Below are 18,947 nucleotides of genomic sequence, written 5' to 3'. Positions count from 1 at the left end.
GGGAAAGGGAAAATGTGCTTTTTTTTCCGCTCTAAGTTTCCTCCATTCAAATTTTACATTAATGACATGTTGATGCTATAGGATTGAGAAGAAAACTGAAGAAAGTCCAAAGGTATTTCCTGTAAACAGCGCTGTTGAGCTATAGCTGTTAAACAGAGCATGATGGCAACCCAGGTCCCCTCTGACCAGGATCAGCAATGCACAGTCTGAACACATACGGCAGCATATGGCTGCCTCTCCTCAACATGTTCTTATACAAACTCACCCAATCTCATTCCTAATCTCAGAAACAAGTTTATAGAAACAACTTTATCAAAAACAAAATCTAGATAAATTTACGCATGGGCTTGTCATAGTTTTCCTCAAACTGATGCAGGGAAAATGTGTTTTTCTTGAGAAATTAGGAGCATATTTAGGGTACAAAACTGCTCCATGAGAAAAAAAAAAAGTAATTCAGAGACTTTATTTCTATTACAAATGGAGTTACCACTATAAGCTAGACCCAGCAGCCGTAACCACCAAGCATACAACACAATACCTACAACAAAACTCAACACTGTAACTAAAGTGCAAAGTATATTCCAGCAGTTGCTCCCACCAAAGGACAAGAGCAAATCTGCAAACTAGCCAGCTACAGAATATCCATCTGCACTGTACTGTCCCATCCCTAATAAAAATGTATTTACAGAGAATGATAAATTGGTTTCATTCAGTGCTTTCATTAGAGAGGAAGTCCCTAATACTTTCATTCATGATTACAACTTCATGTGTCATATAAAGTAAATACATTTGGCAAATCTATCTGAATCCCCCACTTTTACCACACTATTATTCTAGTTACAGAAAGATGCTCATCTTTAACAAGCAATATGATAAGTTTTTTAAGCAAGCTGATAATGACAAAAATGACTGCAATATCATCCCACCTGATATAGCAACCTGTATCATAGACATCAACTTTGAGAGCTGATTATTACCATTAACAAAAGTCTGCAGCATCTAGCAAATTTCTTCTGCATCTTAAGCATATAGCCAGGAGGAAAAAAAAAAAAAAAACACCACTATTTACTCATTTAAATAAATTCTTAGGAAGTAATTCAAGAAATAAAATAAGGTCACTTAATTCACCCGCAAGCTATGGCTAAGTCATGTGTGTTAAGCACTTAATAAAACAATAAACAAGTCAGACAATCAATAGTAAAAACAAAACTTTTTTGAAGACCAACACACTTTCCATTCAAAAGTGAATGAGTACCTGCTTAATACGTTTCCTTACAGTTATGACACAAATACCTTCTTTCTTTACACACACATTCCATGAAAAACAGCCTTCAGAAAGTCAGTCCTACCTTTTCTTGTTTCAGGTGGTTCACTACACTGAGTCACCTAGTCAGAAAAGCAACAGAGGTACATGGTCTCTTGATTTTTACGTTGCTGAACTCAAGACACAGCACTGCACTGCTCTTTTCCCTGCACACTTTCCTTCTTCACAAAAAACTTCTTATTGTGCTTTAACAGAAGGTCAATGGCTATCACTTCTCTACTCCAGCACAATGGTGAATTGAAACAAGAACCCATAGCTGTTTAGACCGACAAAGCAACCAGTATGTCTAAGCCAATAAAGCGATTTGTTCATTAAAGCTACTAATAAAGCAACCTTTTGTTAGTCTATGAAACATCAGAAACCTCATAGAATGCATTTAACTATGCTTTCTTTAAAAATCACCAACTCAGAAGTTCTAAAATCTGTTAACTTCTCCACTTCCTTAAACTGATAGTAGAATACCTTTGTGCCAAACACAGCAAGTGGGACACAAACTTTCCTGCCTATTCATCATCAGAAACATTTAGGGCTTTTGGTGAAGAGATCTCCCCTGACAAGAGCTCAAATCCATCATATTAATTCATTATGTAAAGCTTCCTATGCAACACCAACGACCTGTATTAGTGACCACCACAACTATACACAAAAAGAAAACCATTCAATAGACACATTCAGTTTGGACCCAAAGATTCATTTGGATTTGACAAAAAGGAGAAGAGCAGTAGCAGGCAAAGATCAAAAATGCTGTTAGCACTTGTGTCCATTGCTTTCAATTAAACTGAAACAATATCTGAACCTGAGTTCCCAGCACTCAGTGTTGCTGTCTGGAGGGGGTTTGTAACTATTCTCAATAACCAGCACTAACATGACAATTGCCACAAACTTCCTTCAAACAACATCAGTGTTTTTGCCTTGACTTTGGCTGCACAATACTAGCAATCCTCGAAAGCATTAAAATGAAGTCTCCTCCCTTACAATTTCTAGATTTGCTTCGGTAACAAGTAGCTCCATTATTATGTGATTAGAGACTGGGCCACCAAAAGGAAGGGGGGAAAAATGCCCTTTTCCATCTAATTACCATCAGCTAGACTAAAAAGGCCAGGCAGGTATTTCCTCTAAACTTCTGTGTTTAAAACCTGCAAAAGATAATTTTAGTAGCAGCAATATGTAAGTATCAAAGCTGCATAAGGTGTTAACACAGAAAATAAAGCAAAACAGTATGTGACGGGGAAAAGTATATATACTCTTACTCATATTTAACAGTGAAACACCCTTTTTCTAGAAGCAATCTGAAGTCATTCTTTTTTTGCCATTTCTCATCTGCGTCTTTTCATCAAGCACACTGCAACTACTGGACTTTTTTATATGCACAACAACCCAAGCAGAAAATGCAAGTTTCATCCTTATTACTGCAACTTCTCCAGAACAAGATTCCCATTTGTTACACTGGGTATAGCATTTGAATTCTCAGTGAAAGTTCTTGTAACAGAATAACAGTAAAATATTTGTTCCTACTCAGAGATATGATACGTACAATCAGCCAAAGTTCTATCCTTTGTTATTCAGCAAAAAAATAATCTTTATTTATAAAATAAACAAGTCTGCTATCTAGGACAGAGATTGCACCCCCCCTCTACACTGTGACTCTCACAATCAAACCACGAGATTATATCCTCCTCCTGGAATTAAGTGCTTATTCTAACAATAACACTTCAACAGCATGTGAAACTTTTCAATTAAACAGTTGTCAAGCAGCCTGATAAAGCACAGAAAAACAACTGATAGCTGAAACAAGTCATACAACAAGTTTTGCAGACTTCCCAGTTCCTGCCAAACAAATAGTTAATCAGTGAGTAGTCAAGAGGCAAACAAATTATCATTAAAATTCATAGCAAAAAGAGACAGATCATTTAATTGTAAAGTTTTGACCATCTAAGTTTTTCACTTAAATCTTTTTTGGACTTAGGAGCCTTTTGCCTACTATTGCACCACTGACATGTGCTAGCAAAGGAATCAGCAGGACAATAACTATTGCAAAGACACTGATCCTAACGAGTTACACAATGCTTTTCTTATATTCTCTTTCAGAGAGGATACACACGACTTTCAAACAGCAATTAAAAATAATTTAGACATAATATTTTCCTATTTAAGTCCTGAAGTCACATTTTGCTAATTCTCCCCACCCGTACCTGATCAGGCCTTCCAACAATTCTATAGTCTAATAATCATTTAGGATGAGAAGATCCATACAAGAATCAATCAAGAACACAATACACTGTCTGATATTTGTGATCAACTGCACTTTTCAGTTTGCTTAACTTACAAATTAATCCTCTCCTTCAGTTCAATTCTACTCCTCTCACAGTACAAAGGCAGTGGAATTTATGTTCCTAAATGACTTAAGCATACTTGAAAAGTCCCACTCTTCGGAGATTAACTTCTTGCTCCCACAAGTAAATAAACAGAAGCTTAGACTAATGATTTTTTATCAATGGAAAACTGACAATTAGTTCTTTTCTGAGGCAATGAAAGTACATGAGTAAGAAGTTTGACAAATTTACATTTGTAGCTACCGATGCAACAAACATTATGCAAGTGCACAGCCTTCTACTATTCTAATGGCCAAATCTATGTGTATATTCCAGAGACTGCAGGATCAAACCTAGATTTCATTTATCTTCACCTGTATTCCAGAAGAGCTAATATGATAGCCTATCACTAGTGGCAGCTAAAAATTAACCACTGAGTTAAAATGCTTCACAAGGATCTTTAGATTTTTCCTCCATGATAGCAATCAATTTAACACTAAAAAAAAACTTCTAAAAAAATTTTAAACCCTATGATTATTATATAAATAACTTAGATAACTTAAATAACTAGTATTTTAAACAAACACCCTAAGTTACATGCCTTTAACACATTAACACCTCAAGATGTAGCTCGCAGAACCCTTCTACATATTTCTGTACATAATATACTCTTTAAATCTATACATTTATAGGAGGCTTATTTATAATAGACTCTACAACCTGTTCTTATAGATGCTTATTCCTAAACACAATCTATTTGTATAGATCTACAAATCACCAAGATAAATAAAGGCTTTAGAGGCATACAGAAAACCAATAAGGATTAAATTTACTTTTCTTCACAAAAGTACTCACATGGGATGATAATGAAATTCAAGTTCACAATGTCCTCTTAACATCACAGACCAAAAAGAAAATTTCAATTAGAAGAGCTGAATTTTTGTTTGCTCTGCCTGGTTGCAACAGTTGTAATACTAATATGGGAAACTTGCTATTTATAATTTCAGATAGATCCTAGTGTTTCTTTATTTTTTCATGATCTATAACATCAATAGAGTAAAACTTCAGAGTTGCTAAACTGAGGTTCTAACCACATTAAAAGACGACCACAGAAACAACCATACAGGAATTGCCATTTCCTGGAGACACAAATGAGAATTCCTTACCCTTACTTGAGTACCCATCATTTTCACAGGATCAAGCAATTCTTCAGCAAACGTGCCTCCAGTATAGCCTAAACTCCAGATGCAGTGCCATTCATAGGGCTGACTTCACTGATGAAACACCAGTAAGCACTGCTACCCAAACAGCACCTCTATATTTCTACAAGAAAAATACATAGTGAAGGAGCATCTGTTGTCTTACAGAGGTGAGCTCTTACAGCAAAAAATGCCTAAATATAGATGGAACTGGGACCTGAAAAAATGGTCTTTTTAGGAACACAAATACCCATTTCTAGGGACTATGCCAGAGGCAAGTGACATGAATGGCAAAGAATAGTAGTGATTCATTGCCCTCTGCTACACAAACACGAGCCAGCAGCTAAGGAAGCAAGGAGAAGCCACCTTCAAAACATGAGTGACTCTTCAGGCAACAGCCAGAAGATCTGTGGGATTTGCTGCAAAAGGATGCAACTGAGATAAAATATTTTACAAGGGTTCAAGAACAAATTGTAAAAGTTCTCAGAAGATAAATCATTCAAGAATTTCTGAATAAACAGAAACAACATCTAGCTCAGAGATTCCATAACTGAAAGTAGCTAGAGAACAAGCATGAAATGAAAAGCATCTAAAATTTATCTGGTTCTCAATGTTCTCCATACATCCATTTTTTGAGATGGGTCATGTGAAGAATTAGGGAACTTCTGGGTTCCTGGACAAGATTTTCTCTCTTATGGCTATCAGACACAGAATACTAGGCTAGAAAGAGCAACTGTTAGTGTGATCCAGTGGGCCAATTCTTCTAGAATACATTTAAAACTATTTATTAAGCATAGTTTAAAACAGAACATTTCAACTAAAATATAGAAGTATTTTAATATTTGGACACCTCTGCCCAAACTGCCATCTTGATAAAAGATATTACACTCAAATGTTTTAAGGAGCTTGACCTTTCATTCAAAATATTAGTTACAAAACTGTATCTTCACTGGAATAACATTGTTGTGGCTGTTTTAGTGGAGAATAATCAGTAGTTTCATGGCTTTGCCTCATGGACACTGTGCCTGTGCAAGCCCTTACTGGGCAACAGAACGGTTCTACTACTGAACAGTTCCAGCTGCCATTTTTCTCCAGAGAAAAGCTAAATGACTGACTTTGGGTTTATTTGCAGCTTGATTTCCTTCTGGGGGGGGAAAAAAAAAAAAAGTCACAGGCATCAGCCTGTTCACTAATTAGGGAGACCTCTATAGCCTGTTTGTTCTCTTTCCATTGCACATCCCACAGTGCTTCTGCCATCCAAATTCAAGATCTCCTAGCGTAAGGAGGGCATTCAAAGTGTAAGAAAGACTACTTGAGCACACAAGTTTCTCAACTGCCAACACACCACTACACAATTTGGGGGAGTAGAACAGAACTAACAAACCTAAACCACCAACACCTCAGCTGGAAAAAATGTGGTACTTTTGCACTTCCTCATTTTATTAGCAGAAATCAGAATTGAGTGATTGGACAGGAACAAGAGAAAAAATATTTATAAATAATAAAAACTACAATCACCTCCCACTAAAAATACCTAGTATTAGAATGTGAGAAAACACGGTACTTACCTACATTTGAAAGAGCCAATAAATATGATTTAATGTGTTACAAACAAATAAGCCATTCATGCATAGCAAGCTAGCTGAAACAATTGTTTGGAGAATACGACTGCAAAACATACGCAGGTTGATATCAGAGAATTTACACAGCATGGTTTCTGGAAAGGAAACCATGCTTTTTTAGGCTAGTAGAATTTTATAATAACAGTGAACTAGGGAGAAATTGCTTAAAAAAAGACTTCCAAAAAACCTCCCTCAAAGTCTCAAGAGGCCATTAAGTAAAATTAATATTGGTGATAGGGGAAAACCTTTGTATTTAGATGCCAGCAGTAAAGCATCAAAAAGAAAAAGCAGTTAAGTGGTCTGTTAATTTACAGAAAAGGGTTAACAGCAGAAGGCCACAGTTCTGCACTAGAACTGGAACACATAGTCCCTAATAGTCTAAAAAGGAAAAAGTGGCAAAACTCACTGACATAAAAGCTATTAAGGTTAGGATAAGAGAAGGAACCTTAGGAATTTCATGCAGTCTAACTTCAAGCTAGATAAAATGGAAAACACATGACAGACAAAGAAAATAACCAACAAGGCATTGTATATCCGGGTCAATGTTTTACTTACCAGCTTTCTGGATCTTAACAACAAATTCAGAAAAAAACATGTTGACTCTCAACAGTCCATACAAGAACAATACTCAGTATAAGAAAAAATTAGCATGTGCATTAAATATTTTGTAGAATATTTTAACTGGTACTTTACAAACTCAATACAGCATTTTATACGCACTTTGTAAATATACAGCTCTCCTAGGCAGGCATAAAAAAATGGTTTGAAATGTAGTTAAAGTTAAAAAAGGTGAAACTTAGTAACAGGAATCTTAAAGGAGAGATCAAAAATCATCAGAAAGTTTGGATATGTTAACTGTAACTGAGAGATGCAGAAGAATATAAAGGAAAAGGAATAGAAAAAAAACACTAAGAACTTTGAGTTTAACTGGATTTTTACAGCAAAAAGAATATATTCAACTAAACTGGGGTTAAAGCATCACAAATCATAAAAGATCAAAGCATCATAAAGAAGAACAGAACTACTTGAAGCTTTGTACATTAAACTTTTCAGTGCCACAGTACATGTTTGTGAAAAGTGATTCTGAAAAAAAAGATAGACGCCCCTTATAATGAAATCCAACTGCTTTTCTGGAGATGGCAACGGATAGGCAGAGAGAACAGAACAAAAGTTACACTCTCAGCTTCACAATCAGTAGAATTCTTGAACGCAATTTTCCTCCCCTCTTTGGCAGCAGCCACCAAGCATAGCTCTGCTCAGCTCTGCAACCACCACAGCATATGATGCCTCTATTCCAGCAAGCAGGTAGGTTATATGGAGAGTGGTGTAATAGTCAGGCTGCAGGATCTGACATTGTGATAAGGAAGGTCACAGGAGATAACAGGACAGTAATCAGGACTGTTACTGCAGTGATGGGATACAGCAGCAGACAGAGGATACATATCCACAGGAAACTAGGTTTAGTTAGCTCTGCTGCTCACAGAACAATTTGTTTCCCTTGTGTTTTACAGATTTGAATACTAATATTTCTGTACATCGCACCTTTGATCACTGTGTTAAATGTAGCTCTACTGAATAAAAGGATTAGTTTGTCCAGACTGGCATGTTTATGACAGTGATATGAAGAGAACTCGAGGGAAAAACCTTTGAACATCAAGCACATGCTCATTTTAAAGGTTGAATCAGCAGTAGTAGCTGAAGGTGGTTTATTTCATGCATATAGTTTACAGCATGATACACATGACAATACTTCTGCAGCTCAGTATAAGGATTGTAAACACTTTCAGATTACCTAAATTTGTCTTGCTGCTATAAGGGTGAATACCACTTTCTCCTTACAGAAAAGGCTAAGAAGTCAGGCAAGAGCAGCACTCATGTTGGTTCACAAGCAGGGGGATTTCAGAAGTGGACAGCACAACCACAAAAGCAAAGATCGGACAGAGGAACAAGAGCAGCTCTTAAGGTATAGCACATACTCCACACTGGTTTCAGCAGATCATCAAACCACAACCACGAGGTTTCAGGGCACAGTTAAGTGATCTAATGGCCAGCCAGTGCCCAAAGGATTCACTGCCAGCTGTGTGTCCCCCGCGCCAGCTCTAACACACGTTCCGTGTCACACTGAGACAACTCAATTTGCTTTTTAGTTCCCTTCTCACCTAAATTCAGGGAACTAAAATAATACAAAACCAACAGCACAAAATTAATTTGAATAATCTTGACAAAAACTTAGATTAAACCAATAGCTAGTAGAGGAAGAGATATGGGTAGGAGAGGCTGTTGGGAGCCATTCCCTTCAGTAGCAACTCAGCAGGTCAAATACAATATGAAATGACAACTCCATAAAGGAGTATGTGAATATAGCATTTCAACCTTTGTGACATTTGAAATTATTTTATGAAGGAAGGGTAAAATGTTTAATGATAAGCTTCTCCTTTTCAATCTTTGCTAGGTTGTGCCTAACCTACGCAATCAATTTTGTTCCCACCACACCGCAGTGTAAACAAACAATAGGAATGAGAAGGACCAACACGTTAACATTTCTTTTGTGCCACTAAACAAGCTTTTGTTTTTCCAGTCATTCCCAGCACCCTTTTGAAAGGTTCCCACAGCCTGTGTAAACAACCACAAGCTGAGCAGGATGACTGTATGTACCTCCTACATAGGCAGGCAGCAACCACGGCATGCAGCTCCCCTCACTAGACAGCCTCACACCCACCCCATGACAGGGGACACCACCCACCTCTGCTCTTCAAACAAAACTCCTGCCTATGCTCCTGAGTCACACTGAGTGTTATCTACTGCTCCCACCAGGCCAAATGTCAGTAATGGAGGAGCTGAAGTTTGACCCTCAGTTATTTCACTATCAGCCCACTTCTTTTTTCCAGCATATCAGGAATTACTTGATTTCAAAACAGTAAGCCTAACAGTGCTCAAAGCACAAATAACAATAGATTCGCCGTGGCAATAAGCTATAAAGCTAGGAATACAATACACAACCTTAAATCATAGGATCAGAGAATGGTTTGGGTTGGAAGGAACCTTAAAGGTCATGTAACTCCAACCCTTTTGCCATGGGCAGGAACACCTTCCCCTATACCCGGTTTTTCAAAGCTCCCTACAGCCGGACCTTGAAGATGAGATGAAAATACAGGATGTCCTGGAAACAAATTAAATGTAACTGCACATGTCAAAGTTGTTTTGCTACAGCAAGCCATGTCTAAGAGCCACCCTAGTTGTAATGCACTCAGGTATGCAAAACTTTCAAATTTAGGTTAAACATCTGGACAACCTAAGGAAGCAGCCATTATGGAGATAATCAGGGTTATTAATAGAAACACTTCTGTATTATAATATGGCAAAATGTAAACTTCAGCTGTGTATTAAAGCCCACCTAAGATATCATTAGCAGGACCTCTTTCACACATATAACCACTCCCCTGAAGATACATAATGTCAAAACATAGTAAGCATTACTAACGTGTTACTAAGGGGCTACCAAAGCCTGCATGCTACTCTTGGCAGGCTTCATGGACATCAAATGGCTGTTCAGGGCCATGTATCACACAGTTGGTAGAGTGGAGCAAGCGCAGGTCAGCACAAAGTTCAGCAAGCTGGGAGTCAAGCAGTGACCAAGTCTAGTTGTTACCCAGACCACGGACAGCACAGTCAGAATCCACCTGCTGCCACAGATAACACAACTAGCACACCATGAAAGCAGAGGGATACAACTGCCCCCTTCCACCAGAGGCTTGTCATAAGGGTCGTGTGTGCCCCATCTTGCCTACACAGAAGGTTTAAACACAGGCCAGGTGGGGGAAGTGTAGCAGGTCTGATCATTGTCTCCCTCCCCCTCAACACTTGCAGGCAAATAGCAAGTTAAGAGAAAAGCAATCCCCAAATAGTCTGCCCCAAACACACCAATCATTTAAAATTCATTCTTACTGAAAGATCAACTAGGGACTACTATCTAGGCATGTGGAGAAACAAACAGTGTCAAAAGTTTCTTGGCAAAAAAAAAAAAAAAAAAAAGAAAGATAAAACCACTGAAAACCACAGTAACTTTGTCTTAGCATGCTTTAAAGGATGCTGAAGATTAGCCCTCAAGAGCCATAAAAACTGTCACAAAACTGTCACTGTTGTACTCTGTAGTAAAGAAAAAAAGTTACCTGTCATTGCAGTGATCCACCCACTCAGAGAAACGCCACAGATCTGCAGACGCACTCATCAGCTCTGGCAACAGCAGATGAAACTGCCACAGCAGAACTCAGAAACAAACGTTAAAAATAACTTAGACAAGGGTATCTCCAGGATCACAGTTTCAGGGCCTTTTCTGTTGTGCTAGATCATCTCTTGCTTTGAGTATCATTGCATGAATTAAAAAAAAAAAAAAAAAAAAAAAAAAAAAAAAAAAAAAATGGAGAAGATACAAACAGCAAAAGAAGTAGACACTCCTGGCAAACTGCAGATTTACTGGCCCAAGCTCAGGGCCACAAGTAACACAGCTTAGCAAAGACACAGTCAATGGTGAAGCAAAGGTGAAGACATCCTGTTTTTAACAGAGATTCACCACTACGCCAAGCTGTGTGGAGTCACACTTGCCACAAAAGATGAGTAACATTTCCTCAGAAAGGTCTGAATCCATAGCTGTAGTTTTGGTTATCATTATTTAATGGTTACAGCCTTGAACATTAAAGAAAATACTCACTAGCATATTCTAAAGCCTTATTAGGCAATGAAGAAGTCAACAAAAGCAATGTACCCATTACTGTCAGGTCTAGCAAAGAAATGCTAGATTTTGCAGCTACTGCAATAGCTAGTGAGCAACTTCACAAGCATGAAGTATGCTACAATGCTGAAAAGGCTTGCACTTGCCAGGGATCACACTGAGCAGCTTACCCTCCTAAAAAGGGAACTTGGGGAAAAGCTTGAAACCTTTTCTTCCCCATTGGCTTATGATGCTTTGGTCTTGTTAGTCATTTAGTAAGACAAGTAGCTTGTCCTGAAGTAGCCTGTTCGGTTCTGAATTCCCTGTGACTATCATCATTCCTGCAGATATAAATGGACACACATTCTATGCTGTAGAGCACATCCCATATTTTACATAAAGACAGTAATAACCTTTTACATGCAATTTTGCAATACAGCAAACTAACTCCCTATAAGCATAGGCAGGTCCTGCATGCTACAACAGACCCAAGTGTAAAGTTTCACCTTTAAGAAAACATGCCAGACTTTATCCTGAGAAGCACGTGCTCCAAAAGTAGCCACCAGCATCCCTGAGAACACAGAGCTAATGTGTGCAGTAAGGACATTATGACGGTCAAAGAGGGCAGAGTTTAAGTAGCTACTGTCAACAACACACACCCAGGGTTTGCAGCTCCTGTCCTGAAATTCACAGCCACTGCCACAACCTACAAGAACACAAAGCCACAGCTGAGTAACTGACTCTGCAAGACCAAATTAAGGAATCCTTCAATCTATCAAAAGGACCCACCAAAACTTCATGTGTAATCAAGTCTCCACCATCACCCTTAAGTTCTTTGATAAACCGACCAAGGAAACACACAGGGGAAGTCTCTGGAAACCTGTATCATGTAAAGGTCACCTCCCACATTCCAAGCCATCCAGAGCAACATTTCTTAAGGATGAAGTGCTGAAGAGGGAGAACAACAAGCTCTGACATTGGACCAAGAAACTGAGGAACAGGTGAGGTACATAGGTGAGGTACACAGGAACTGAGGTACATAGGAACAAGCACAACGACTATCCCAGAATCGGTTCAGATTTCTAATTTTCAAAGAGAGACCCATGTGTAAAGAGGGAGAAGAGGAAGGGGAAAGATTTAATTCATTATTACAACCTAGGATACTGGAGTGTCGAGACTCATTGATTGAGGTTTACGAAGAGTTTAAGGGGAAATTACTGCAACTCTATCGCAACCCTCCTCTAACCTCCCACTCGCCACAGTTCCAGCTCCACAAGGCCAGATCTCACCACAGCACACACACGCCTCTCGGCTCCACCCTAGGGCAGCCCTCCTGCCTCCTCGGTAAGGAGGCAGATCTTGTGCTTAGAAAGTGTTCCGCAGTATGCCCTGCCCTCTTGAGTGCACTTCATGTCAGCCTGCCCATGCTGAAGAGTTCATACACTTCTCAGTGCTGCTTCTCCAGGCAGGTCACGCCACTGGCACCACTGAAAGGTTTTCAAGGAAAAAAGCATTTCAAAACGTTCATATTTTGGACAACTTTGAATAGTCAGCCTTTGAACAGGAAGCATTACTCAACCCTAACTACCTCAGAGCTGCCCCTCTGCTGTAAGCAGCCACTCAGTCCCAGGTCACAAGACAAACTAGACTCACCTAGGCCAGCTTAGCCAGGCACTACCTGCAATAGGCTTCTCTGACACTGGAGATGCTTAGAAAGTGTACAGACCAAACAATTTCAAGAAACCCATTCCTTTCCCCTCCATATCCCAATGACCCCTGCCCACAAAACATCTAAGGTACATCAATATGTTAATCAGTTTCATAACTACGTATTTGGGTTACAAAAATCCAAACATCACTCAACTTTTTATGAGAGTGTTAAAGAAAAACTGTTTTTCTTTTTATTCCAGTATAAGCTGAGGTAAATAGGACTGCAAAATATGTAACACTGGTATAACTCTAAATTACAGCCAAAACTGAAAATAGCACATACGTTTTTGTTAATTGGGGTTTTTTCTTTGTCTGTTTTATACCTTAATTAAAACATGCCATGCTTCTCTATTTTATGGCCATATTTTTGTTTAGTCTGAAAACTACACAAGTTCTATTAGTTCACAGTGCAATAGCCAACACTGATGATGTTGAATGGATTTGGATTGGGAAAAAAAGAGCTGTTTGAAAGCAAATCTTGCTGTTGCAGCTATCTGCAAACACACAGCTGCTGAAACCATCACACCAGAAGTGTGCCACCAAAACAGCACACATCAACACTTCATTCTCCAGCACAAAGCAAAGCCAACTGTCCCAGCTCAAGACTCAGGCAAAGTTTACCTGAACTAAGCAAGCTAGTTCTGGGCAATATTTCACACATTCCTCTTACCAACCAGCTATGGGTGCTGTATTCTCTAGCTGATGGTAACATCTTCAATTGCCACAGCAAACGGGAAAAGATGCGTGCTGGTAGGTTAGGCATGACATTATAGGAAAAAATGCATCATTTCACCCTTGTAAAAATAACTGCAATTGTTTCAGAGAACACTAAGAAAACAAAATAGAGAAGAGCTACTGAATTACACAGATCTGTCTATTTAGCAAAAACGAGAAGTCTTGAGGAGATGAACATGTGTTTTTTTGCCAGAGTGACCACGAACAAAACTGAATGCAGTAGTTCCTTTTACTCTGACATTCCTTACTTTTGAAGTACTTGACCTTACAGACATAAATCGCATCCACATTACTGACAAAACAACCTAGCAAAAATCTATTGAAAATACATGACTGCAGTGTATGCACTGATACAGGGCGAACACGGGAGTAGCTGACCAGAACCACTGGTACAAAGACCCAGGCAGGATTCACAACATTGCAACAGTTTAATTACTCCCATTCCCTCTTCCTGCCCAAGAAATGTCCCCTCACAAGTGAGCCGCAGTGCCTCTTACATTCATTACAGCCAAAAAACATCCTGCATATTCAAAGTTCTCAAAGGAGAAAAGCAAACATGTAGTTTAATATGTAAGTAAGAGCCTAATCAAGCTGTTACATTTATTTATTGATTTTGGCTGAACAGAGAAGGGAGCCAAAAAGTGTTTACTTTATTATTTCACCAATAATCGTTACAAAGTGAAAGATGGAGAACCACCTTTCATTTTCTACTAAATACAAAACTGTGACAGGTGACGAATGGACAGAGATTCTTCCTCTCTCCTAACATAGGATTAAGAAGGTAACCAATACCAATACTAATACCTGCCAATACATTTATTCAAAACAAGGACTTGCCCATTCCTCCCTCAAAGCCACCAAACACGTTCACCCAAGAGGAAGCCACTAAGGGTTGCCAAACACACAGAAATGACACAGCCCTAAAGAACACAGTGACAGCAGCTGGAAGGGTGTTCTGGGCCAGGGACCTGTAAGAATCTAGTGCTGCCTACAGTCTTTCACAGACATCCTCCACTGACCACTGAGAGGTAGAGGAGACCGGGCTAAACTGTCCGTGCTTGATTTAGCCAGAAGAGCCTGTGAAATAACCAGCAGCTGTACCACCCCAAAGCAAGATCAACAAGTTTCCTGACAGTCAGTTTCCATGCTTGCATGAGTCTAGGTCTTCATCAGACAAATACCCAAAATCTTTGCTGTCACAAGAGACTATCTTAAAGTCAACAGCAGTGATCCCAGTAAACAGATTTTGTCTATCCGGTGAACACCTAGAGCATTTCAGTACTGAACTATCCATCAGTTTCCACAAATTCACTAAAGCACAATACTTTATTATGGAAGAGCATTTTCATGAGCATTTACACACAGTTTACTGTGCCTTTCTAGAATAACCTGACGTACACAGTCCACATAGGACAAGGCTGAAGCAGCTCTGCAGATAAGGTCTTTAGGCTACTTTTATTTTAAGTGTAACACACTGCAATGCATGTACTCTTCACAAAAAGATTCAGAAGATGAAACATGTTCATTAAATACCATCCAAATTTTAAAAACTCTGTTTACTTTGAAGAGACAGAAGAGTAGCATTCCTCCCAGTTTAAAAACATTGCCTGGCCTAAATCATCACACACCATTCCTTTCTCTTACTGATTCAGAGACAACAAATTTCATTGAAGTAATGAACAAAACTTTTGCAAAGTACTGCATGTGTACATAATAAGGGGAAGTAAAGTTAATTTGTCAGTCTACATCTAAAGAGAAAAATAATTTCTTCCCCTAAACCAAAAAAGTTATTTGTTATAAAAGCTTTTCTAACAGTTAATGCAAATGAAAATCACATACTTTCTGATAAATACTTAGGTTTCCAAACAGACACCATTGTATTAATAAATTATTCAGCTTGAACAGAGGACCTACACTGATATAAGCTGCAGTAGGAGGAGAAATCTAAACCTTGAAAACAGTAATTTTAAAAACACGAAGTGATATATCTTTTTGAGATATTTATGAACGTGGAATGCCAACAAGAATGCATTAAAACATTCCAAGTTTTGATACAGCTTTTGCTTAGCGGGAAATTATGCACGGGGCAGAAATACTAAAAAGCAAAGCAAAAGAGAACCCAAGCAAATACAGTCCCATTCCCAAACGAGACCCTTTTTTCCCCAGTCTCGGAGTAAGGTCTGGAGTGAGCAAGAGCACTCTCGTGCTTCATGAAGCAGCAACTACTCCGATAAACAGGAAGAGCCAACGCTTCTCCTGGCTTTTAAAACGCATTCAAAATACTTTACGTGGAAAATAAGCAACTCTACAATAACGTTTTTCCGCGACAAGAGCTAGCTGCATTTTCCACCCAAGTGTTATGTAAATGAGTGGGCAGGAGGCAGCCGCGGGGTCTGTTAGGAGCCACTCAACCTATAGAGAAAAGAAGGAAAACGGGGGAGCGGGGTGGGGGATGTCTGAAACCCTCGGGGCTCACGGCACCGCGGCCGTGAGCTCCGTTCCCAACCTTGCACAACTTTCCGCCGAGGCAGTTCCGCTCGGCTCCCCGGGCGGGGACGGGACGGAGGGGTCCGAGCCCTCCGCCCGCCCGCCGCCTTTGTTCGCGGGGGCCGCCGCTCCCGGCACAAAGCGGGCGGCACAACTTGCGGAGGAGACCTCGGCCCTGCCCGGGGGCCGCGGAGGAGCGGCTCCCCGCTCTCCTGCCCCGTCTCCGCGGCGGGCGGGAGCGGCGCCTGGAGCGCGGGGCAGCAGACCGTGCGCGGCCGGCAACGTGAGCCGCATGGGAAACGGCGGCGGCCGGCGCCGCGCCCCCCGCCCCGGCCCCCCGCCCGCTCCGCCGGCGGCCCCGGGGCACCCGGCCCCTTCCCGAGGCGGCTCCTCCCGCTCGCACTCACTTTTCGGGACGGGCTCCGCTGGGCTCTCCCTCCGCTCGCGGCGAGCGCGCCTTCCCGCCGGCGGGGCGATGCAGGCGGCGAGGCGGAGCCCCCCTCCCCCGGCGGGACGGGGTCCGCTGCCCCCCCCCGCCCCGGGGCTGCCGCCGGGGGCCGGGTGACTTCAAAGGGGCAAGCGGGTCCGGCCCCCGCCCGCCCCGGGCGGGCTGCGGACTGGGGGCCCTCGAGGAATGCCCCCGGCTGCGGCTATCCCGGCGGCGGATCAGGTGCGCCGCCGCGTCCTCTCACATGGAGCCGCCGCCTCGCCGCCCCTCGGCGCCCCCCGGGCCGGTCCCCGCACCGCCGCCGGCCGGGAGGCGAGTGGCTCGGGCCGCGGCCCCCGCCCCGCTCTCCCTCTCATGCACTGCGCCGGGCCCCGGCTCCAGCGGCGGGGGGGCCGTCAGGGCCCCAGCTGGGCGGCGCGGCGGGGCGGCCGGGCGGCGGGGCTCGGCGCCGCGGCCGCTCCGCTCTGCGGCATGTGGGGAGAGCGGCGGCGCGGGACGCTGGGCGGCGGGGCAGGGCCGGGCCGGGGACGCCGGGCGCGGTGAGGGGAGCGGCGGCAGCAGCGCCCCGGGATCCGCTCGCTTCCTGCGGCGCCGGGAGGGGGCGGGGAGGGCGGGCGGGAGAGGGAGCGAGCGCGGCGGCGGCGCGGGCGGATGACAGCGGTAACCCGGCAACGGGGCCCGCCCCGCCCCGGTACTGGCGCGGAGCGATGATGCCGAGGGCGGGCGAGGTGGAGCCGCGCAGGTCCCGCCGCGGCCGCGCGGTTCAGCCCGGGACAAGGGGGCGGCCCCGCGCCCGCCCCGCCCTTTCCCGCCCTTTCCCGCCATGGGAACGGCCGGTGCCCGGGCCGTCCCGGGGTGCGCCCTCCGTGCTCGGCCGGCGCTCCGTCTGTCCGGGAGCCGAGGGGCGGAAGTGCTGGTTACCCTCGCTGCTTCCAGGAACCGGGGCTTACGTGTCCCTAGCAGCACTTTGTCACGGGCGCCGCGAACCCAGTGGTTCGGGAATGATGGTTACCCCGTCGCTGCTCTCCTAAGGCCAAACCAGCCATTATTTACAAGAGCCTCTAACAGAATTATAGAATCAGTTCGGTTGGCAAAAGACCCCTGAGTTCATGGAGTCCAGCTTACGACTGAACACCATCATGGTCAACGGTACCATAGCACACTGAGAGCCACATCCAGTCACTCCTTAAATACCTCCAGAGGCCCCACCACCGCCCTGGGCGGCCCCTTCCAAACTACCCTTTCTGTGAAGAAATTCCTCCTAGTGTCCGACCTAAACGTCCCCTGGTGCAGCTCAAGACTGTCCGCTTGTCCTGATGCTGGTTGCCTGGGAGAAGAGACTGACCCTCACCTGGCTACACCCTCCTTTCAGGCAGCTTTGGAGTCATACGGTCACCCCAAGCCTTTATTTTCTCCAAGCTAAACAACCCCAGCTCCCTCAGCCACTCATCACAGGACATGTGCTCCAGTTTATTGCAGAGTTGTGGCTGTCAAACGAGAGCTTCACTAGGCATCCTTTGGTTTGTGACGCTGAGTAAATGGCGCTGTTCAACAAACAACAAGGTAAAAACGGAATACTTAATTGTCAATCATTAAGTGTGTGGGATGGCTGAATGCAGCACTCAGCCTGGCCACCGAGAAAAGCTTAGGCCTCATGAAAAAAAAAAAAAAAAAAAAAAAGTGGTATTTGACTATGTTGCCATCATAAAATATATGCAACAAGAACAAAATTTAAGTTACTCATGTACCTTAGGTCTGGCATTTCCTTCCTTTTCCAAAGATCATGAATGATCTTTGCCACATCAGGGTGTGCCCAGGCAGACATTGGCTGCTCTGCCCAGACCTCACGGCAGCCGCAGCGTTGGGCCATGGCATGTCTGACTGCACTAAAAGCCTTCCAATTGCCCACTAGCTTTTCCTTGTCTGCTATTCAGTTTTGATTCTGCCTCTTACTCTCTGTCATCTTCTGCTTGGTGTTTCTTTACCCTTTGCTGTTACCTTCTTGACCTGATTTTTATTTTCCTGTGTATTAAAAACAGATGTTTGAGCTCACCTGAATCTCCAAACCTCTCCCATGTCCCCGTTGGGACAATGCAGCAGAAGAGCACTCTCACTCTTGAGAGCTTCAGGCACGTCCCTTCCTCACCAGCTGAACTTTCACACATCCATTCCTGCCTAGTTTATGCTTATTGTAGCAAATTGGCAAGGGGTGCTTTTGCAGACAGAAGCCTCCTTCACTAGTGAGCCATGCTACCTCACAGAACATCACTCACTTTTTCCACAGAAGGACAAAGCAGCCCTGCAATAAATATATAGGTAAATATGTAATTGGGTAATTGAACTTTTTATTCCTGGAGCACACAGGAATTAAATCTGCGTGAATAATATTTTCATTTTGGCAA

At 42.6% G+C, this 18,947-nt stretch overlaps 1 protein-coding gene across 1 annotated transcript in view; it reads right to left on the bottom strand.

The window, feature by feature from the left end:
- The window catches only part of FBXW7 (F-box and WD repeat domain containing 7), a 176,005-nt gene extending 159,381 nt beyond the window's left edge, over positions 1-16,624 (bottom strand). Inside the window, exon 1 of the mRNA XM_066317720.1 lies at positions 16,505-16,624. The gene's annotated coding sequence lies outside the window, so the exon portion shown is untranslated. The remainder of the gene's footprint in view (positions 1-16,504) is intronic.
- Between the last annotated feature and the right edge of the window lie 2,323 nt (positions 16,625-18,947).

Source organism: Sylvia atricapilla, chromosome 4 (genome assembly GCF_009819655.1).
Source record: "Sylvia atricapilla isolate bSylAtr1 chromosome 4, bSylAtr1.pri, whole genome shotgun sequence".
Lineage (NCBI taxonomy): Eukaryota > Metazoa > Chordata > Aves > Passeriformes > Sylviidae > Sylvia > Sylvia atricapilla.
Note: the sequence above shows the minus strand (reverse complement) of the source record. Positions and strands in the feature narration are given on the sequence as shown.